Source organism: Eubalaena glacialis, chromosome 3 (genome assembly GCF_028564815.1).
Source record: "Eubalaena glacialis isolate mEubGla1 chromosome 3, mEubGla1.1.hap2.+ XY, whole genome shotgun sequence".
Taxonomy (NCBI): Eukaryota; Metazoa; Chordata; class Mammalia; order Artiodactyla; family Balaenidae; genus Eubalaena; species Eubalaena glacialis.
In genome coordinates, this window is record NC_083718.1 from 182,024,076 (window position 1) to 182,047,818 (window position 23,743).

At 50.9% G+C, this 23,743-nt stretch overlaps 1 protein-coding gene across 1 annotated transcript in view; it reads right to left on the bottom strand.

Moving 5' to 3' along the window:
• The window catches only part of ARHGEF10L (Rho guanine nucleotide exchange factor 10 like), a 160,483-nt gene extending 150,303 nt beyond the window's left edge, over positions 1 to 10,180 (bottom strand). The window contains exon 1 of the mRNA XM_061184859.1: positions 10,165 to 10,180. The gene's annotated coding sequence lies outside the window, so the exon portion shown is untranslated. The remainder of the gene's footprint in view (positions 1 to 10,164) is intronic.
• Between the last annotated feature and the right edge of the window lie 13,563 nt (positions 10,181 to 23,743).

The following is a 23,743-nucleotide window of genomic DNA, read 5'->3' on the forward strand; positions in this document are numbered from 1 at the left end:
CCATGACCAGCTGGGGGATATTTTGACATCATGAGTCTCCTGATGTGATTCGCTGAGAAAGACACAATATCACTTCATGATCTTCCTGCCAAATATGCACAACTCACATAATCACAAGTAAACATCAAACAAACCCAAATGGAGGGACATTTCTCCAAATGTCTTCTAAAGTGCCAAGGTCACAAAAATCAAGGAAAGACCAAGGAACTTTTCCAGATTGAAGGAAACCAAAGAGACTCGACAACCAGATGCAGCATGAGGTCTGAACTCCATCCTTCGCCTGTAAAGGACATTATGGGGACAATCGGCAAAACTTGAATAGGGTGTGAGGGTTAGGTGGTAGTAATGTATGATGTGAATTTCCTGACTTTGATGGTTGTATCATGGTTGTATAGGAGCATGTCCTTGTTTGTAGGAAACACATACTACATATCCAAAGAGAAGGAACGTCACATCAGCAGTTTCCTTTCAAACGCCTCAGAGGGAAAGTCGTATTGTACTTGCAGCTTTTCTGTAAGCTTAAAGTCATTTCTAAAGTCAGATGGCCCGTGCTAATATAGAGCAAGTTGCTTAATTCTCTGAGCCTCAGTTTCACGATCTATATAGTATAGGTGAAAGTAATAATACCTACCTTATGAGGTTGTTTAGAGGATTAAATGAGGTAATATTTGTGAACTATTTAACACAAAACTGGGCTCATGTATATATTCCAAAATTTTGAAAAGCTACATAATTTTTCTTGTTCTTTACGCAGTTCCCTTCCCTGGGAAAGAGCCAGCATATGGAGTAAGGTAGCAAATTCCAGGACCTAGGGGGTCAGGCAGGAGATGAAAATGGGAGAAGCAGGCTGAACATGACCACTGACACTATGTCTCAAGGTTGGAGGCCTGGAAAGCACTGCCCCAGATAAAAGGGGCAGTCACCACCCAGTTCTAGAAGATGAGTCACTGTGTACTATGAAGCTTTCTTATTGTTTTTCCCAAGAGAAGCTAGAAATCCAGATTTCCATAAGAAATCCCCTGATTTTTAATATTGACAACTATTTCAAATTTTAAATGGACCAATAATTTGTGAGCCAAGCAGGCTCCAAGTGCCAGCAGCAGGAGTTCTGAAAACTTGTCCTGAACACTTAGAAACACGGAACGCTCCTGTGGATTGACAGAAAAAGCACCAAACCGCTGTTCACAGTTCTTCTGCCGTTCTGATAGAGCCTCTGAAGAGGCCGGACTGGACGTGCCAGGACGCGTGCCCCTCCACGTGCCGTGACAGCAACCTATTCCCCAGTGCACCTGATTGGACAACAGGGTGAACATCTGACCAAAGCGGGGCCTATCAGCTCGTCTCACCCAAGAATTTGGCATTGGAGAGCTGAGAGGCTGAGTCAGTCAAATGACCACGGACGCTGAACCTGAAAGATGGTGCACAGCCGGAGCTGGCAATCATGCTGCAACAAACGACAGCCAAGTTCAAGCTGAGGTTCTGGGAGATCAGAAACGCCATAGAAAAACAAAAACACCAACAACAACAACAAAAAAAGTAAAGTGGGAGAAAAAGACAGTGAGGCAGGGATCACCTAGCCCTAGCAAAAATAATAGCAATAATAATAGCAGATTCCTCCATAACACTCTGTACTGGGCTCTGTTTAATCACTTTCATGTATTAATTCATTTAATCCTCACAGCAACCCTGTAAAGTAGGTACTTTTATCCCTGTTTTACAGATGAGGAAACTGAGGCACAATATTCTGTCCTAGCCTTGAATGTCCATCTGAGTGAACTGTTGTGTCCTTACAGAGACAACCCCCCTTCACTGCACTCACCTGAGTGGATTTTTATTCATATGATAAAAGGAGAGTGGTGCCCACTGCCCATGGCTACCATCTTGGTGCAGGATGAGGGGGGATTCTGGGACCAATTCATGTATCCAAACATCCTGCTCTAGCCTTTCTGTATCTCCCAAAATGGAAAAGATGAAACGGAAAAGGGAAAAATCGCAGCCTGGGCCATCAGAGGCAGTTGCAAACATGTAAAGATCCTCTGCCCATCAGCCCATCCCCACCGGCCCCGTGTGCCAGCCCAGTCTACACTAGGAAGCCAGCCTCACCTACTCCTTGGGGTATCTGCAGCCTCCGCTGGGGATAAGCAGGCAGAGGACTTGGGGCTGTCTGCGGAGCCAAGGGGAGGTTGGATTTCTCTGCCTGGGACCTGGCCAAGGAGCCAGAAAGGACAGAGAGACAAGGTCTTCGCTTCCTGGCATCAGGTTACTGCCCCTACCCAGGGCTCAGGGTGCCAGGCAAGCCTCCCAAGCAATGAGAGTTGCCGGTCAGCTGACAGCAGACAGAGTCCAAAGCCTATTCTAGAAGCTGCCGTAAGAATGAAGAGGATATGGCACCGGCCGCTGAGGAGGGGGAGCAGAAAGGGAACCCGGCAGACCCAGTGAGCCTCCAGCCTTGCCAAGCAGACCAGGCTGGGCACTGGGGATCCGACAGAAGGTCTCCAGGAGAGAAGGTCCTAGGCCTGGGGAAAGGGAGGCACGACGGCTGCCAGCCTGACGCTGCAGTGACACTCCAGGGAGGCCTTAGCCCCTGTCAGCAGGAGGGCCTGGCCGTGACTGCAGCCTGGCACCGGCCCCAGAAACCTTCAGCATCCCCCAGTTTCACCGCCCAGGGCTGGGAGGTTCCATAAGCTCCCTGGTCTCCCAGATGAAAGACGCTTTCTAAGAGTCATAAAACCGTCCCCACTGGAAACAATGGGCCCTTATCCCGCTGTGTCCTTCACATAAACTCCCATTAGCAACGCACCAGAAGCTGCAGGCAGGAGTTTTATAGACTGGATTTTTGGACCAGCCCCAGCGTTCATTAACATCTACTCCCTCGCCCTCCGTGGAGACTGCACAAATCACTCCCCTTTACAGAGGCCCACTGTGTGCTCGGCCTCCAGAGAATCCTGCAAGGAAGGTGGTTTTGTCCAGTTTTATGAATACAGAAACAGACCCAGAGAGGTTAAGTGACTTGCCCAGGGTCACACAGTGGGAGAGTAGAGGAGCGGGGATTTAAATCCAGAATCTGCTCCTTCCCCCCTACCCTGTGGCCTCGGGTTAAGATCACCCAAGAGATTAAGCCAAATGGGTTTCCTAGGTTTTCTCCTGGAAACAAGCAACTTCTGGGACCTCAAAGCCTTCACCAGGATGGTTCTGTTCACCTACACAATATGTCAGCAGAGACACAGCGGGCTGGGATTCCCAACACATCAGGGAGGGACCTGAGCCCCTTCCCTCGGATGAAATGCAGAGTCCCTCACCGTATCTCACATTCACGCTCACAAAGGCTTTTCACCCCATTCCTCCCGGATGGCCACCAATGATAAAGCCAGCCCCCTTTACTGGGCAGTAAATCCCCCTTTACTGAGGGACATGCCAGGCCCTGTGCTCTTCATGTATGACCCCATTTACTCTTGCAAGAACTCTGTAGAATGGCTGCTTTCAAGATCCCCTTTTTTTCACATGATGAACTTAGGCACAGAGAGGTAAGTAGGCCACCTAAGGTCACACAGCAAGTAAGCAATGGATTCTAGGTCTATCTGACTCCAGCTACCACACCTCCCCAAAACATCACAATGTGGGGTTCAGCAGACACTCCATCCCCACCAGCCCAATCCCACAGTCCTGGCTCACAACTCTGTGTGGAAAATGACAACAGCTGTCACTTCTAAATCCTTTCACCATCTCCTGTCTACCCAACAATCCTCAAGGCTGATGTTGCAATTCTTATTTTGCAGATGAGGAAACTGAGGCTCAGAAAGGGGAAATGTCTTATTCAAGGTCCCACAGAGCTGGTAAGTAGGGGTACCAGGGTTTGCACCCACTCTTGTGGGTTCCAGAACCACTGCTTCCTACAGGTAAACCAGCATGATAGTTAAACCAGACCATCCCAACAGCGTCTTGGCGTGTGTTGGGCTGCACCCCATAGGCCTGCCAGCCCTGTACTAGCCCAGCCTCAAGACCGAAGAAAGAGCCTGGAGTCAGCAACAGAGACGTTAATGGTTTAATTGATGGGGGAGCTTACATGTCTGAAACAAGGTCCTGGAGCGACACCCTTCCATGCGCGGCGGACGGTAGGCAGGACATGGCCGCCGTCTTTGCTTCCAGGGTTTGGGGGGAAGAGGTTACTAGTTATAGGGGGAACTTACATCAGGATGGCTCATCGGTTACCAGGGAAACCGATAAAATCGGAAATCTAATCTAAAGATTAGAACAATCACTAGCTGGGCCAGGGGGCAAGTATGTAGACATTTACAGATTAGGCTCTATGATTAAGAGGAAAGGTCAGTCCTGTGAGTAGGGTGTAGGTGAAGCAGGGACTGGTGTAGCCGGGGATGTATGGAGAGCAAGAGAACAGCCGTCTTGGGTGGCCTGATCATACAGCATGCATTCAACTAATACTCCCCAGTTAAGTGCCTAAGGTTTTCCTGGCAATGTTCCAGGAGCTGGGGGTACAGTGGTGAATAAGACTGCCATCCTCAACCCTCATCAGCCCCATGGGGGACCACCAGGGACCCCCTGACCACTTATGGCTGCTCCCCCTAGAATTTCATCCCTAGCCTGCCCCTGCTGAGCCCCCAATGCAGGGGTTCATCCCCACCTCTGCTGCCCTTGGCTGCCCTGCCCTCTCTCAGCTTCTGGGAACTTTCCAGATAGCCTGCTCCAGCCCTGCGAAGGCAGTCTACAGCACCTGGTCTCATGGCTGATTTCACCCTAAGACGCTTCATAACCAACTCCTAACTGGGCCAACCAGAGAGGCAGCTGCGTTGGCTCAAGCTCCCCCGAAAAGCCCTCAGACCCACACACCCTGCCGCCAGATGGCATGGCCAGCACCCTCGGCCCCTTTGTTGAGACGATTAGCTCATGGACTGCCCCACCCTGAGAAGCTGGCTCGGGGCCTGCCCTTGGTCACCATTCCCCTATTACCTGCTGCTGCCCAGAACAACTTACGGATGTGCATGGTCGCTAGTCAGTGCCAGGCACTGTTTTAGGTGATCTGAATCATCATCGTCTTTATCATGCTCATGAGCACTGTTATTATCACAGCTAACACTTACTGAGCACTTTACTACATGCCAGGCACTGGGCCAACTCTTTACCTGTATTATCTCATCGAATCTTCACAATACCAGGAGATAGGTACAGTTACCATCCCATGCAACAGATAAGGAAACTGATAAATAGGTAAGGCCATAGCACCCCGGGTACTATATTGCCTAAATTGTCTGTCACCCCTGCTATACTATCATCTCCCTAAGGATAGGAGGTCTGTTTTGCACAGAGTTGTATCTCTAGAATGTAGTGTCTGGCACAGAGCGGACACTCAATAAGCAGTCTTTGGATGGATGGACCCATGGATAGATGGATGGATGGACAAACGGATGGATGAATACAATTGAAAAACTACAGGAAAAAAACCACTCACCCCCTGGGTGAAGCAGGAAGAAGCTGGATACGGTTTCTCTACTAACTAGAAAATCCCCCATCCAGGATTCCAGGAAAAGCAGAGAAGATTGTGCTGATTTTTAGGGGAAGGAAAAAAGAAATGTCTTTTGGGTAATGAGCTTTGAGATAGCAGCACGTAGCCTTATCAGGCACGTTCCCCCTTCCCAGAAACCACCACTTCGCCAGGGAATTTCATCTGCTCCATCCCCAAACGCATGTCCCTGAGTCAGGGGCAGCCATACGATGCGCCATCTTCAGTGAGCTGCCTGCCCTGTGGCTCCAGGGCTGGGCCGAGGAATACAGCTGTGCCAGACCCTGGGCTTTGGTTGAAGTCAGCTCCAACCCTTTCCCTGGGTGCGCTCTCGGAATTCTGGAGCACTCCCCAGGAGCCTTGAGTTTTAGGGGGCTCGTTCTCTAGTTCGTTGGAGAGATCTCACCCTGACCCATGAATCCTTATACTTTATGAATTCTGATCAGTCGTTTGAGCCAGCCAGCCAGATGTGGGGGTGAGGTCAGTGTGCAGCAGGCTGCCCCCCTCCCCACTATGCCTTGGCTGGAGCCCAGGGTTCCCGGGGGGGTGAAGAAACCCAGCGGCCCCAGGAGAGCAGGCATTGAGGCATGTGGCCCAGTTTTGTAGTTTCCAGAGCAACTTTAAGAAAGAGGAAGAGGAAAGACTAGAACTAGGACCATATCATCCCTATCACACCTGGAGACATCCGCTCCTCTGCATGGAATGTGACACTGAGATCCCGGACAAGGCGTCCTGTCATCCTGGAGCCATGAGGTATCAGATGGCACTGGTGCCAGGGACCTGTCCTCTCCTTTATTGAGCATCTACTATTCGCTGGGCCAAGTGCTCTGCCTGGGAGAACTCATAACCCTCATAACGTCTCAGTGAGTTCAGTATTATTATCTTCCTTTTCAAATGCAATAACTGAGACCAAGCAGCCCGCCCAAGTTCACACCATCAGGAAGGACAGAGCTGGGATTTGAACCCAAGTCTGACCCCAACGTCCATACTTTTTCCACAAACAACAAGGTGGAAAGGGCCTCAGGCAGTCTCTCCCCTGTAGTCAGACAAACACTGGCACCCTGGGTTTATTCCAAAAATTGGCCAGACAGAGTAGGAGCGGGTTTTTATGGAGCTTACTCCCATCTTTGCCAGTCCCCATGTATCAGAAGCAAACGGGAGCCTCCCCTGCATTCCTGTGCTCCCGGGGCCACGTGGGGAGGAGAGAGAGCTGGCAGGGAGCTCAGAGGGCACCTCGCGGCCATCCATTCAAGCAAGTCAGAGACTTTCAAAGCTGGCAGGGCCCTTAGGGATGATCCAAGCCAAACCCCTCCTTTCACAGAAGGGGAAACTGAGGCCCAAAGAGGGCAAAGGATTTGCTCAAGGTTGCACCAGGCATGAAGAATGGAGTGGGAGAAGTGGCAGCCTCCTGGCTCCCAGCCTGGGGTCCCCTCACCCACCCCAGCCAGTCTCAAACAAGCCACGATATTGGAACCCCTCTTATCAGATAGAATGAATGGTTATCAGAGTTAATTACGACACTGCTCAGGAGGAAAAGTAGGGAAGAGGGAAAGATGGGGAAGGAAGAGGTGGGCAGAAGTGCGACCTAACCCCGATGCGTCCCTCCCTCTGCTGGGGCATCAGACGACTCTCTGCAGTGGCTGAGCTGGGCTGAGCTGGGCCAGGAGGAGGAATCAGGGTTACCTTCAGGGCAGGTCCCGGAATGGCTCAGGAGTGCTCCCTGTTTTCCTGTCCCCTTGGAACAAGGACTGCCTCTGTCCCTGAGACAAGGAAGGATGGGGGAGGGGAGGTCCCTGTCATTCTGCTGAAGGGCCAAGTGGGAGAGGCCTGAGCAGGGGAGCCAGGGATTCACCTCATGGCAGCACCGCCCCGCCTGCCTTGAACCCACCTGCTAAGCTCCTGGGACCCTGCTCTTGTGAGTCTGACCCCCTTGAGGCCAAAGGGTCGATGTCTCCAAACCCGCTCACTGCTCCAAGCCCGGGTACCCTGGGACATCCCCATCCCCAAGGAGCTGTCTCTCATCGTGATGGGGGGTTCACTTCTGAGGTCAAATCCCTGCTTCCCTACCTACTGGTCCTGTGACCTCAAGTGAGTGGCTTCCCCTCCCTGAGCCTCAGCTTCTCAGCTGTAGAGCCGGGCTTGTGTTCCTGCATCCCAAGGTGGTGGTGGGGATTCCATGTCAAGGCTGTCCCAGGCACAGAGGGGACTGGAGATGCTGCTTGGGTAATTACCTCTCTTCACACTAATTGTCTGCATGCATACTGTGTCAAGCTTTGCTGTTTTGTTTTGTTTTGTTGTTCTTTGTTTGTTTTTGGCCACACAGTGCGGCTTGAGGGATCTCGTTCCCCAGCCAGGGGTTGAATCCAGGCCACTGCAGTGAAAACCCAGAATCCTAAGCACTAGGCCACCAGGGAACTCCCTGTGTCAAGGTTTTTAAGGCATTCCCAGCTGTGACTATAATTCACAGCCCTCGGTGAGATCACAGGAAAGAAATGATCAGCTCCTGCACCCGGATAGGGGTGACCCAGGCCCCCAGGCTGAGGGGCTTGCCCAAGGTCCTGTAGTATTTAGAGGCAGAACACGACCAGAACCCATGTTTCTCAAGTCCCACCGCAGTGCAACCCAGCCCAGAGGAGCCAAGTAGGAAAAGCTTGAAATCTGGGGTCAACCAAGCTGGACCCTGGCCCTGGCTGCACCGTGAACTCAGCATGCAACTTTGGATGATGTGAGCTTTCAACTTTCTGCTGATGATTTCAGTGCCATTGGCCAGCTATGTGACCCTGGGCAAGTGACTTCACCTCTCTGAGCCTCAGCTTCCTCATCTGTGAAATGGGAGCTCTCAGAATGACTGAACAAACTATGGCATGCGGGCTGCCTGACTCAGAGCTTAGCAAGTGGTGAGTGTCCAACAAATGGAAATGGAGCAATGGTGGCAGGACCAGTAGTCAATATCGCTGTTAATATCATTATTATTATCAGGAGGAGAGGACAGAACGGAATCACCCTGGGGGCCTCTTGCCCACGTGACTGTCCTAGGGAGGGAGCCCTGGAAGGAGACACCAGGGACTCTTTTCATCTTCTAGGTGGTACGGATGTGAATGGGGCCAGACCGGTCACCACCCTGAAGTTCCCAAAGTCCCACTAACTGAGGTGACCCAGCTGGAGGGCTGGTCGCATTAATCCCAGAAGAGCTCAGCCCTCAGGGGGATAGAAGAGAGAGGGTAGTCCCCAAACAAGCCTCAGGAGACCCTGATTCAGGAACCAAAAGCTGGGGAGGCAGCCTCACTCAGACACTTCTGCCCCAAACGTACCAGGATCCTCTGGAGGAAAAGCTACCCAGAGGAGGGGCCGGCCTGGTGCGGCACACACTCTGTTAGGAGCCAAGAGGGAGAGTCTGACTCTCTGCCATCTCTTAGCTGTGTGACCTCAAGTAGGTCACCTCACCTCTCTGAGCCTTGCCCCTCTCCCGGCAGGTCAGCCAGAGGGGCACACAATCATCTAAATTCCCCATTCCAACCTTGGCCTCACCATGCCCAGCAGGACTCCCCACCCCAGGAAGCCTCATCATCACCCAGCAGCGACCAAGTCACGGAGTTAAGGGCTCAGTGGGACTCTAGAACCAGACTAGTCTGGCTTCAAATCTCAGCTCCCCTTGTTCAAACTGTGAAATCTTAAGTTACCTAACCTCTCTGTGCCTGTTTCTTCAGCTATAAACAAGAATGATAAGAATAAAACTTACCTCATAGGAGTGTTGGGAGGATCAAATGCATTCGTACATGTAATATACTCCATTAGCAAAGCGCCTGGCACCAAGTAAGTGCCCAGCAAGCATTACACCGGCCTTTGCCAGACAGCGGTCACACAAATGAAAAGGCCACCTCCAAATGCAGTGAGTTCTCCATCACCGGAGATATTCAAGCTGGGGCTAAACAGCCACCTGTCGGAGACTCACGGCCAGGACTGCCTGGGTGACCTTTCAAATGCTTCCAACTGTGAGTCCATGAAATCACACCCGTGAAATTGCGTGCAATGCATTCCCCCCTCCTAACACAGCCAGGATAGGATGAGGCGCGAGAGGGCTACCAAGGTGGGCCAGGGGCACAAACAGAGGCACAGGCGCTGAGGAGCCAGGAAGGAGCCCTGGGCGGGGAGGCGCAGCTGATTCTGGCTTCCAGCCCCTGTTCCGCCACCAATTCACAACGTGACCTTGAGTCACTCCCTCTCCTCCAAGCCTCAGTTTTCCCAGCAGTAAAATGATGCCTTTGAACTAGGTGTCCTCTGAGGCCTTATCCAGCTGCAACTATCAAACTTTGTGACCCTAAGAAGGGAGTTGGGGAAAGTTCCCACCGCACACACGCCCCAGCCAGGCTCCCTCTGCTTTCCTCACCCCCATGTTGCCCTGACCTGCCCCACAAGGTAGCCACGAGGGTCAAGGTCATGTCCACTGAGGCTCCCAGCGGAGTTCTCTTCCCTGAGTCCAGCACAAGGCATTCCAAGCCCCACCACCACCTGGGAGGGAGCAGGGTGTCCCTGGGCCTGGAGCCCAAGGATGTCAACGGCAACAGAGACCCAGACACACCCAGTGACCTCCAAAGTGTCCTCCTCCAACTCAGCGAGGGACAGAGATGTTTAAAAACCAAAAGCCTGACCTGGATTCTGTGCAGTCCAATTCCCACCAAGGAAGAAGGCAGCGCGGGTGATGGGGGTGGGCCCCAGCAGCAGGGAAGGGTCCCGTCTGGTCGTCGCCGCAGCTGACAGGGCCAGCAGGAGCCCAGGGGTCATGTACATGGGCTCCCCTCGTTGGGTGTGCAGTGGATCCAGGTGTGTGAGTCACTCACTTGCCAGACCTGCCAGGCGGGCAGGCAGGAGGACAGGAGGCGGCCCCTGGCAGCCCACAAGGAAGGGCTAGACTGAGTCAAGCCAGGCAGGGCAGGGCAAGGCTGGGCCGGGCTGGGAGGACCAGGAAGTTGCCAGGATGAGGAAGGGAGGAGGGGCATGAACAGAGCGGGGGGGGGGCCCTATAAAAGGGGGTTCTGAGCAGAAGGGCTGAGCACTGACAGCTGTCTGTCGGCTCAGGAATGGGTGGAAGAGAACGTGACTTTGAAGTCGGAACGTTTCAGGTTTGAATCCCAGCCCTTTTCAGCTGCAAGGCCTTGTCTCTCAAGCCCCAGTTTCCCCCTGTTCAACTGGAGTAATTATAATAGTCCCAGTATGACAGCGTTCTCATGAGAATTAAATGAAGCTGTGTAAGGATAAAGCTGGAGTCCCGGCTGCCGGGGGACAGACAGACAATACGTTGACTCTCATCACAAGGATGCTTTTCAGGGAAGCAGGACGGCACACTCAGGGCTGACCCTGTCTGCATTCTCATTGTCAGTGTTAATCACCCCCCCAGATTTTCGTCAAACATCTACTGAGCTGATTGAGAGCATGCGTATCTGGACATCAGGGAAAAAGTCATTTAACCACAAAGACTTACTCTGCCCTAACCATGTGCTCCTGAGAACCCAGGATGGGGTCTCAAAGGAGATCAGCCCCTGCCCTTAAAATGCTCACGGACAGCTTGCACTTCACACCAAACCTGACCTGGACCCTGCTCCACCTTCTGCTACAGGACGCTGGCAGTCAAGCCTCAAGGTCTTAGATCAGGGCCAAATCTGGCCCTTCACCTGTTTTTGTAAATAAAGTTTTATTGAAACACAGGCACGGGCATTGGCTTATTGTCTATGGCTGCTTTGGGAGAGACAAAGACAAAATTGAGTGGTGACAGAGACTGCAGGGTCTGCAAAGGCAGAATATTTGCTGTCTGGCCTTGAAGAGGAAGTTTGCTGATCCCTGCCTTAGATGATGACGATGAGGATAATAATGACAATCCTGGGTTTTTGCTCTTAAACGTTTTATCCACTCCATGAATAACTTCATATAAGCCTTGCAAAAGTGTCTCCCCCTTTTACAGAGAGGGAAACTAAGGCTTCTGAGAGATCACTAACTTGCCCAGCGTCACATGGGGAGCGCAGTAGATGGATATTTTGAATCATGGGCTGATGTTAGCAGAAGCCTCTGGTGAGCCCACAGGCCTGGGGCACAAATGGCTCAGCAAACCCGAGGAGGATCGCAAGTCCTGCCCCACGGGAGAGAGTAAACAGGTCCGGTTCACTGGATTCCCACCTGGGAGGCTGCCAACCTCTGGACCAGAGTCAGACCACCTCCTGGCTCCACCGGGAGCCAGCTGTAAGGTGGGCATGGGAATAGTGCAGAATGAAAGCACCTGGAACAGCGTTGGGCAGGCGGGAAGCCTTCTGTCATTTCTAGAGCTTCCTTGTCATTATTATTGGGGCCTAAAGTTTGAGCAAAAAGAAGGCCATGGAGGAGTGGCCCCTCCATCCACAGAAGTGGCAGAAGGGGAGGGCTCTCCCTTCCACAGGGCCCGGCTAGGGTTGGGAGGGATGGTTCCTGGTTCCAGGGGTCTTGAGATGAGAGATGCTGTCTACTACCGCCTCCCTTGCCTCCATTCCAGCACCTTCCCTCAGCTCTGGCCGGGGAGAGGCTGCCACTGTCAGGAGGCTGCACTCTCGTTCCCGGAGCCCCACCCCAGAGGTCACTGCCTTCACCCACCCAGAAGGAGGGCCTGGGCCTTGCTTCCCAGAAGAAGCAGCACCAAAGGTCATGGAAGGAGGGCAGGAGGGGCCAGAGTCACTCTTAGTGCTTTTCTTTGGAAATCTGAACCACCACCCCACACTCCTATATCTTCTGAAAGGTATAAAGGCATCTCTCCTGCTCTCTGGGGGTCTCCTCTGGCCCCTGCTCTCCCCACCCACCCCCAAGGCCCAGTGGCAGAGGAGGGGCTAAATATTAGTTGAGAAAAAACCATGAGTTCAGAAAAAACTCAATACATCTACCTCCACTTCTTTTTCCCAAACTCTTGGTCCCTCCACGAGGTTAGGGGAGGCTTGCTTTCCGCCATCCACACCATAACTGGTTTCCTGAGCAATGCTCTGCTAGGTGAGGCTGCAGGGCAGCATTCGGGAAACACCTGTTTGCCAACAGTGGCTATGCTTACCCACAGCAACTTATTTATTCGCTGATCCAGTGACCCAAAGAGCCCCTCCCCACACCAAACCTTTACTCCTAGTCTGCTCTGCCATCTGTGCAGGGCCTAAACAGCTGCATGCCAAGCTTTCCACAAACTGAGGAAAACTTTGATGTAAAAACGGAATCTAAGTGCTCACTACATGCCAGACCCTCTGCCCCTTCCCCACCATAGGGATGGGCTGGGTCCTTTCCATCCTTGAATCCTCACCAACGTCCCTCCTCCCCCAGCACCCAGCACCAAAAGATGCTCAAAAAGTCTTGCAGAGTGAATGAATCTTCCAAGCAGCTCTAGAGCAGTGTTTCTCACCTTTGGCGCTGCTAATGTGTTGGACCAGCTAACTCTTTGTTGTGGGAACTATCCTGTGCTCTGTAGGATGTTTAGCAGCTCCACGGGTCTCTAACCCCTGGTTGCCGGTGGTACCCACCCCTCCTGGTTGTGTCAACCAAAAATGTCTACAGACATTGCCAGATGCCCTCAGGGGGGCCAATTACCCCCAGCTGAGAGCCCCTGCTCTGTAGTCATCAGTTTCGTGTGACACCTGCACCAACATCTAAAGAAAACAGACAGGTATTATTAGCCATTTTATCACTAAGAAAACTGAGGTTTCATAATATCAAGAGATGTGTCTCATGTCAGTTAGTTAGTGGCTCATAGTCACAAAACAGAAGTTCGAAAAGGTACAAGTCACTCTACTGAGGGGCCTGAAGGATGAGTGAGGATGCTGGAGCAGAGGCAGGGCTAGTCCAGGGACCACCAGCCCCAGAGGTTTTGAAAGAGCAACTGGATGACACTCCCTCCTCCCATACCTGCAGCCAACTAGCGTCCAAGGCAAGCAGGTCCCCAGGCCAGGTCAAGGTGTCAGCCTAACCAGGGCCCAGGATGACTTATAGAAGCCCTCAAAAACAATAAGCCAGGTGACACAAAACATGCATGTATGCAGAAATTAACAGCATTTTTCTGAGTCTTCTGATTTTAAAATTCCAGATAGGTTCATCAAAGTGGAAATATTTCCATCTGGGGGTGTCCTGGCTTAGTTTCTTTATTTAAAAAATATTTAATTATTTATCTATTTATTTGGTTGCTCTGGGTCTTAGTTGCGGCAGGCGGGCTCCTTAGTTGTGGCATGCAAACTCTTAGTTGCGGCATGCATGTAGGATCTAGTTCCCCAGCCAGGGATCAAACCCTGGCCCCCTGCAGTGGGAGCACGAAGTCCTAACCACTGCGCCACCAGGGAAGTCCTTAGTTTCTTATTGAGGAGGAGGTTGACAGGTCGCAAACAACTGCCATGTCCTTTCTGAGAACCGTTCCCTACTCCCAAGGATGGATTCCATATTGGTACCATGTAAGCCCATGCCATGGCATATACATGTGACAGTCACAGTCTCTGCCTCAGAAATTTAGAACTGGGTTTCTGCTGGAGGCTGGAACTGAGCACTTTCAACTCAAAAGCTGCGGGGTGGCCATCTCTGCCACATGCCCAGAGACACTGAGAAATCTGGTCCCAGATGCAAGGAGAGAAGCAGAGATGAGATCATGCTATTGGCATTACTCACAACAACCAAAAAGCAGAAACCACCCAAATGTCCATAGATGGATGAATGGATAAACAAAATGTGATCCATCCATATAATGGCGTATTATTCAGCCTTAAAAAGGAATGAAATTCTGCCACATGCTACAACATAGATGAACTTCAAATACATTGTGCTAAGTGAAATAAGCCAGACACAAAAGCTCATGTTATATGATGCCATTTATATGAAGTACCTGGAATAGGCAAATTCATAGAGACAGAGGTAGAATGGTGGTTACCAGGGGATGGGAGCGGGGGCATGGAGAGTTGTTCTTCAATGGGTGCGGAGTTTCTGTTTGGGATGATAAAAAAATTCTGTAGATGGATGGTGGTGATGGCTTTACAGCGTTGTGAATGCACTTAAGGCCACCAAACTGTACACTTCAAAATGGTTAGAATAATAGGTTTTATGTTATGTATATTTCACCACAATTTCAAAAGAGAGAGAGACAGTGGGAATAGAGACAGGCAGTGCTGCCTGCGTTCCCAGACCCTGTCCAGCTCCTGGTATCAGCCCCCATGAGGCCAGCCCAGCTCTCTGGATTTCTGAGACACCCCTGAATTCTCAGAATATATGTTCCTTTTTTCGCTTGAGCCCATTCACTCAGGGCTCTGTATTTGCAAATGAAAGGATCTCAGTCGAATATCAGGGGACAGTTAATTCTGGGAGGGCATCACCCTCTGTCCAAGGTCAGCCCCGAAAAAGGTCTGGTGCCTCCATACCCCAAGCTTCTCTTCCTGACCCGTAATAGAACCACCCTCCACACATTTATTTTAAAACTGCTTAAATTAGAACCACAGCCCTCCATAGCAGAAAACCTTTCTCCACCCTCCACCCACCCCCGCCCCCTGCATTTTAATTCTAGCTTTCCCTTGTCAGCATTTCCCAGTTCAAACCTCCACCCAAAGTCAGCAGTCTTGGATCCAGAAGATTCCTTGCTAATTCCGAACACCAGACCCACCCTCAGAGGATGAATGGGCCTCTGCTGAGAACATTCAAAGTGGTGCCACAGGTTCTGGGACATTTCCAAGAGCCAAGTTCCCCAAAGAGCCTCCTGACAGGCAACCACTTTGAAGAGACGACAGTCTCTTACAGAGATAAGCACGCATGTAGTTAGAACAAAATCAGAGAAAGAACATTTGTGGGTCACGCTCTGTTCTGCAGACTCTTCACATCAGTTGGGGAGATGCCAACACCCCAAGCTCCTGGAAGAATAGGATTCAACTTTATGCTCATCGACTAAGACTATATAATCATCTAGGAGCTGGATGAAACACTTTATATAAATCATCTTGTTTAATCTCCCAAACAGCTTGAAAGGCAGGTCTTACTATGCCCATTGAAAGATGAGAAACGGGGGCTCAGAGAAGTGAAGTAACTTGCCAAAGGTCACACAGTAGAATGTGGAAGAGCTGGGGACTTTCCTGGCGGTCCAGTGGTTAAGAATCCACGCTTCCACTGCAGGGGGCACAGGTTCGATCCCTGGTTGGGGAACTAAGATCCTGCATGCCACATGGCATAGCCAAAAAAAAAAGAAGTGGGAGAGCTGGAATTTCAATCCAGTTTTATGTTAATTTCCAGGGTCCAGGCTCTCAACCACAGGGAGAACAGGATTGGGGCTACGGAAGGCAGGGGGTAGTGGAAGAAGGGAGTCCAGATTCTGAGCCTGAGTTCCTCCATATTGGCTCCCAACCTCCAAAGCCACCTGCCCGCTGTCTTGAAAGTGTGAAAGGTCAAAGCCATAACACACACTAGCCATCAGGTGTTACGTGAACGCAGAGTCGGGGCTCCCGTCCCCACCCCATCATCTTCATCCAGCTTTTGCAAATAAGGTTGAGGTCAGGGACTCTTTTCCAGGTGGAAGGGACCATGCATCTTGGAGACAGACACTATTTGCTCCCATTTGTTAAGAGACAAGCCTCTGGACTGGGCCTGGACTTTAGCAACCCCCAGCTCCAGTTCTCACTGCCCTCTCATCCCCTCGCCCAGTTCATCCTCACGGGAGGGGACATGCCCCAGTAGTCAATTCTCTCCTGTTGCTCTCTCCCAGCCCTCCAGCCATGCAGCTTTAAAGCTCCCTGCCCAGGCTTAGCAAGACAAACAGTGTAGCATGAACCCCAGCCAGCCCTGCACAGACGAGGTCTATGATTACAGCAGGGACAGATCAAACAAACCCAAGTTTGAATCTAGCTTCCTTAGCAAGCCATGTGACCTTGGGCAAGTCACTTGACCCCTAAACTTCTGTTCACAGATGCTCATCTGTAAAATGGGGATAATGACACTCAACTATGAGGGCTGTTGTAAAAAGTGAATCAGCTCATTTATATAGATCACTCATTTACATATGTAGCCTTAGCAGGCCACTGATATCTATAGAGATTGTCATGGTTATTACCATTTTTATTACAGTATCCCAGAAAAACCTTCCATGGGCTAGGCTGAAACTTACCTTTGGATTATTTAAGCTTTAATAAGCAAATAAGTTTGTTTCCTCCAAGGCATTTATGCAATTTGTAATTATGTAATATATCTGTGTGTTTGCTTGGATTTTATCTGTGCTCTCAACTCTATTAGAAACTCCATGAACATAGGATCCCACCTGTCTGATTCACCAGTATCCTCAGCAGCTAATCTGGTGCCTGGCACATCCTAGGGGGTTAAGTAACATTGATTGAATGAATAAATAAATGTAAGAAATTGAAGAAAGTGACCTAGAGGTTATCATACTAAGTGAAGTAAGCCATATGAAATATCATATGATATCACTTATATGTGGAATCTAAAAAAAAAAAAAAAGATACAAATGAATTTCTTTACAAAACAGAAATAGACCCACAGACATAGAAAACAAACTTATGATTACCAAAGGGGAAAGAGGGGAGGGATAAATTAGGAGTTTAGGATTAACATATAACACTACTGTATATAAAGTAGTTAAACAACAAGGACCTACTGTATAGCACAGAGAACGATACTCAATATTTTCTAATAACCTATAAAAGAAAAAATCTGAAAAGAATATATAATATATATTTTTATATATATGTTTTATATATATATATAAAACTGTGCTGTAAACCTGAAACTAACACAACATTGTAAATCAACCATACGTCAATAAAAAAAAATTTTAAGAAAGCAAAAGCAAATAATATGGAAGCCCCATTTATGTTAATGGTGGCCAGGATAACGGCAAATGATTCTTACCTGTCAGTTAAACAGACCCAGTGAAAATCTCAAGTCAATTCATTAAAAATGCATAGAAGAAATTAAACTTCTCCCCTTGAAGTTCAGGCTTTCAGCTGTCCCGCCTACACTGACTGTCCTGAGCTGAGAGGAAGGAGGAAGGAGGGTCTAGATGGGACACAGGTGGGGAAACCTTACCTTAAGACAGTGCTCCAAGGGGCAGAACTTGACAACTGGTATTTGCTAAACACCTGCTCCATCCCCATCACTGTGCCACCAAGACTCATGCCCCTAAATTTATTATAGGTTTATTAGCGTTATTTTCCATTTTGCAGATGAGAAGGATTTGAGAGTCTTGCCTGTGATCACACAGAGAGAAAGAGGCAGAGTTGGGATTTGAAGCTTCTATTTTGTTCAGTTTGGGCCGATTGGGGCAAATGTCCCATCAGAGGTCCATCCCAGGTTGGGGTCTCGATAGTGACATCCAGGTGGTGGCATTACTCAGTGTTAGGAGGCTGGTGGCACTGCCATTTGGAGCAATCTCTTCAACTGCCTGGGCCTGGAAAGGAGGATCCAGCTCCTCTCTACTGCAAGAGACGGGCAGGGTAGGAGGCCCCAGCCCAGGGAAACTGAGGCAGGTGCCCAGGTACAGAGGACAGGAAAGGCAAGGGGGCCACGGAAGGTCTGAGCTGGCCGAGCATCAGCCAGGGTGGCCACGATGCACCCCTGAGGGGTGCCATCACATACAGCCCATCTGGTGCCCCCAGAGTCATGCAACGCTCAGCCCACAAGCCTGAAGGTGGCAGCTGTGACATCAGATCGCCTGGCTGCACCAAAAGCAAGGCTCCCCCGGGTCCTGGAAAGTTTAAAGGCTGATTCACTGAAAAGTAGTTCCTTCCAGTCGCCCACCCCCAAGGCCTCCCTCTCCCCGTGCCCCTGCCCTCTCTGAAGCCGGTGGGTCCCAATGGCTGCAGCAGGCTGTGCTTTCAAGAGCTGATGCTGCTTCTTCAGAGACTTCCAAACAGGCCTCAGGATCATAGATCAAACCTGGGAGGAAGGAACGTTGAAAAGAGATAAGTGATTTCTATCGCCAACAAAGTTCCTTGGTTGGGGCCTCATGACACTCTGCCCCACTCTCCAGACAAATGTCAGCCACCAGTGAAGAGAAGTCGAGCCCCTTGGGGCCGCACTGGCCATGCCCGGAGACGTGCAGAGGCTGGGAGAGATGGAGGGCTAGCAAGACCCAGCCTCTGCAGGGCGGGCAGTGGGGGAAGGAAGGAAAGGTGAACAGGCAGGAGTTTTCAGGGCCCCAGTGACTCAGAGCTCCAGTGTGTCAGAGCAGTGAAGGCAGGGAGGACTTCCTCACCCCACACCAATGGTGATGCCCTCTGCACACAGAGGGTGAGGTACTTGGCGCACAGTAGGTGCTCATTCCTGGAAGGGGTTGCCTTTATTGCTTGTACGAGAAGCCCCAGACCTCCCTGGACCTCAGTGCCTCCTGTGGACCCTGGGCCTGATGCCCACCTACAATCCAACATGGCGCCCATACAGCATGAGAGGGGGCCTCGGGCAGAAGCCTGGGAAAGCAGTTCATTTTGTAAAGACAAGAGGTATTTTCAGAAACCTCATTCAGTGCCCTTTTAGAGCCACTGGAGGGCAGCCCCTGGAGGCCTGCTCCTGGAACTCTGCATCCAGTAGCTGTGATGGCCGGCACTCAAACATCCACACTCTCCCCAAGTCCCCAGGAGACCCGAGGGGACCAGTGACTCAGGAACCCACCCCCATGGGTTCTTCTTACAGCAAAGCAAGAAGGCAAGAAGCTGTCAGTGACCACCGACTAAGGTGCCATGTGTGTCCATAAGTCTACCTCCCAGCGACTCCCTGAGGCAGGCATTGTTGGCATCCCCATTTTCCAGATGAGAAGGTCCAGAGTAGGGAAGTGCCTTGCCCAGAGTCAAGAGGACACGATCTGTCCTCAAGGAGCTTGCAGTCAGTCTTGGGAGGTGAGGCTTTCGCCTGAGAAGAAATTCATGTGCTCCATGGAGTTCTAGAAACTGGAGGATGATGTAGCCCAGCCCCCTCAGTCCGGCATCTGGGAAATCCAAAGTCCAGACCAGAGACGTGATTTGTCCAAGCTCACGATCTGCCCGGCTGCAAAGCCAGTGCCAGACCCCCTGCCTAGGGTGCTGCCCCAGGGGGTTGTGTGGGGCTGGCACAGCTGGTGAGAAGCAAGAAGAGCCATCAACAGCCTGTTGTGGAGTTTGTGGGCAGGGGGCCGACACAGTGTGGACACAGCTGGAGTCCCCTTGAGGGCTCCTTTCTGGGCAGTGGAAGGCGATTATGTCCAGAGAGGCTACCAGAGTGTCCTCTCTTGCCACCTCCTAACCTATGGACGCCAAGGGATATCAGGCGCCCCCTGCTGGCCATAGGAGCATGTCCTCCAGGATGGGGATACCCAAGATGCAAGAGTTTTCACCAAGAGGCAGTGATGGGATGCTGGAGGTCAATGCTAACCTGAGTCTCTGCACTATCCCATTAGGGTTCCACACTCTCTGTCCCAGCTTTCCATGGCCCTGGGGGATGGCCAGGTATTGATGCCCTCCACCTGGAGTTTTTAAACATGTCCGCAAATTCTTTGACTCTCCTCTCATGGAGAGAGAGGGTCTGTGTCTGAATCCGGGCAGGCTCATGTAGCCAACAGAATGCAGCAGAAGTGATCCTGCTAGGTCAGAAGAGGGCATGTGATCTCAATCCTGTTAGCTCACACTCACCTCTGGAGCCACCACATAAGACACCAAGCCTGCCATGACGTGAGGAAGCCCAAGCTACGTGAAGAAGTCCTGTGTCAACAGCCCGACTGAGTCCCAGCCACACCTGGGATCAGTTGCTTCCAGATGATTGCAGTGTCCAGCTCTCAACTCACCCCTAAGCTTTAAGTCTTTCAGCTGAGGCCCCAGACAACGTAGAGCAGAGAAACGCCATCCCTGTTGTACCTGGTCCAAATCCCTGAGTCTGTTAGCATCACAAAATGGTTGTTTTTTGCCATGAAGTTTTGGTGTGTGTGTGTGTGTTTGGGGGAAGATCAGATGAGCTCAAGGATGTGAAAGCCCTTTGTAGCTTGGTGGTTAAAAGTGAGGACATGGGGCCAGGCTGCCTGGACTGCAGTTCCTCAACCATCTGTGTGAACTTGGACAGGATACTTAACCTCTCTGTGCAACTGTTCCTACTGGTGTAAAATGGAGATGATAACAGAGGGTTGCAGAGAGGTTTCAGTAAGAAAACTCTCATGAAGCACCTGGCGTCCGTGGGCAAACAGCGAGAGTGCAGTGAATGATGGCAGTAGTGACGAATGGCTTCGCAAAGGGGAAGAGCCTGCCTCCAGACTGATGGGGGTAAGAAAATCCTGAGCCTCTTGGCTCATCTCGAATTCCTCAGAGGGACGATGTACTGTGAAACCAGAAAGAGCAGGGGGAATAAAAGTGCAAAAACAGACAACTTTTTGGATTTCTGATCGAAACTGATAGGAGTCCAGGGACAGCCTTGCCTGGCTGGCCCTGTTTATGGAAGCCTGGTCTGGCCCCTTGCCTTACCTCTGGGCACTCTCTCAAATGCCCCTTGGTCAGCCTTTGGGGTCTTTGAAAAGGGGTCACATAGTCTACTAGAAAGAAAGTGAGCTTTAGAGTCCCGGGTCCAAACGCTGGCTCTGCCACCAACCCGGAGCACCAGGCAGGTCGTGTAGCTCTCTGAGCCACATCCCCCATCAAACGGAAATGAGGACTCGATGACACATGTAAAAGGCCTCTCACGGTGCCTGGCATGTAGTAGGCCCTCAATAAATGGAGTTGTTATCATTCCTTCTATTAGCATTGCTTCTATTACTGTTTTGACTTTTCCACTCTCTGGACTTGAAAAGCAGGAAACGATAGCTAACATTAATGAACGTTGTTCACCCAATATTTCCGGCTCTCTCCTTCTGGTACGAAGGATGCACTTCCTGACCCCTTGGATGGGTGGGGCAATGAGTTGTGAGTGCCATGTGTGTCACTTCCGGGCTGAGCGCTCAATTCCCAGCACAAGACTCTGCCGAGTTCTGGCACGGTGCCCGGCTCTGCACCATGCAGGATGGGGAACTTCAGCAGCCCAGGACTCTACGTGACCACAATGAGCTAAGCCCTGGCCCACAGGCCATCAACAAGTAGCAAAAAGTAGAGTTTTGTTGTTTTCAGTCATTAGGATTTTTGGAGGTTGTTTCTTTATGGCAGTGTAACGGGGCCCATTCCAGCATCCTCGCCATGCCGGACACTGTGCTCAGTACTTTATGTGCATTTCATCCCCTCCTTATGTCAGTCCTCTGGGACACAGAAGATTATTGTGCCCATCTCACAGAGACAGAAACTGAGGCTCAGAGAGGGCAAGCAATTTGACCATGACAAGTGGCTCATCAATAAACTGTCATTGCATAACAAACCAACCCAAACTCAATGGCTTAAAACAATCAGCATCAGTTGGTGGTCAGCTGTGTGGTTCTCCTGACCAGGACCAAACTTGACCTCAACTAGACTTGACTTGCCTTTGGGTCTGCTGTCAGCTGGTCTAGGGTGACCTTGCTTGGGACGCTCTCCTCCACAGGGCCTCTCACCTCCCCCAGCCTCTAGCACACGCTTGTGTCACATGGAGGTTACAAAGGTCCAAGAGAGAGAATGTGCAGGTGGTCAAGGCCTCTTGAGTCCCTGGCTTGGCAGTCACATGTCCTCACTTCCATCACTTTCTATAGGTTAAGAGAAGGAGTGTAAAAATAGACTCCACACCAATGGGGGAAACGAAGCATGGTGGCCCTTTTTGTCACTTATACAGTGGTTGGGCCAGGATTTGAACACAGTCCTGTCACTTTGCCTTTATGACATCCTGTCTCTAATCTCAGCTCAAATCACCAATACTCACCTTGTTTGGGGTCGAACTTGAACCTCTTCCCTTTCCAGCTCAGGCCCTTGAACAGTGTTGTAAGGATGAGTTACCCTTCAGCAAGAGGCTCAGAGGCACAACTTAATTACATCTATTTGCCTGGCCACCTATGCATTTATCAGATTCCTATTGTGTCTCTCTTCTGCCAAGCTCAAGGCCACCCTGGGAATTAAATTCACAGCACAAACAGCTGGGACACACTCAAGACATTGCAGAAATGGAGAGCAAGTCAGAGGGGGGACTAAAGTCAATGGCTTGAGGAGGACCAGTTCCCAAGAGGCCAGTGATGGGCATAATGGGTCATTACCAGCTACAATGCTGTCCTCACAGAACTGTCTTCACAGAAATCAGTGGTCAGCTGCAGCTGTGGCTCAGAGGGACAGCCCTGAGGGCCAGGTTTCACCAGGAGGGTTCTGCCAGGTGAATGACGCCCCCTGGCGTTGTGCACAGAGCAGTAGAGTCAGGACTGGGATGTATCAAGGGCTGGACAAGTTCGGGACTGCACTGTGCTCATGTTCTCATGCCCTCTCCTCCATCCCAGAGGCAGCCTCTGGGTCACCTGGTCCTGCAAACGTGGATCTTCAACAAGTCACTCCACCTCCTGGAGCCTCAGTCTTCCTATCTATAAATTGGGATGGCGATGTTACCTCTCACCATTGCTATGAGGAATCAGTGAAACCACGTATGTAAAGGGCAGTGGGGGCTTCCCTGGTGGCGCAGTGGTTAAGAATCCGCCTGCCAATGCAGGGGACACGGGTTCGAGCCCTGGTCCGTGAAGATCCCACATGCTGCGGAGCAACTAAGCCTGTGCGCCACAACTACTGAGCCTGAGCTCTAGAGCCAGCGAGCCACAACTACTGAGCCTGTGTGCTGCAACTACTGAAGCCCGTGTGACTAGATCCCGTGCTCCGCACCAAGAGAAGCCACCGCAATGAGAAGCCCGCGCAGTGCAACGAAGAGTAGCCCCCACTCGCCACAACTAGAGAAAGCCAGCACGCGTCAACAAAGACCCAACACAGCCAAAAATAAATAAATAAAATACACAGAAAACCTTTTGTTCTCTAACATAATAACAACAGGAAGAATAAAGCAAACACACACAACACGTATTGATATATAACATTTTCAATCCTCCCAGCATCACTATGAGGAAACTATGAGATTCAGAGAGGTTAAGTCACTTGTCCAGTGTCACACAGCTGGTAAGAAGTAGAGCCAGGGTTCAAAGCCAGATCATCCAAAATGTGGGCTTTTCTCCTGCATCTAACTCCACTGGATGAAGATGTTGCTCTGCCAGCCTGCCCTGAGAGGGAGAGAGAAGACAGGTTTTATTGTCCCCATTATGCGGACAGAGAAAGAGAGTGGTGGTCCAAGCTCCTCCTGCCCCCCACTTTGGCTGTAAGGCTGACCCAG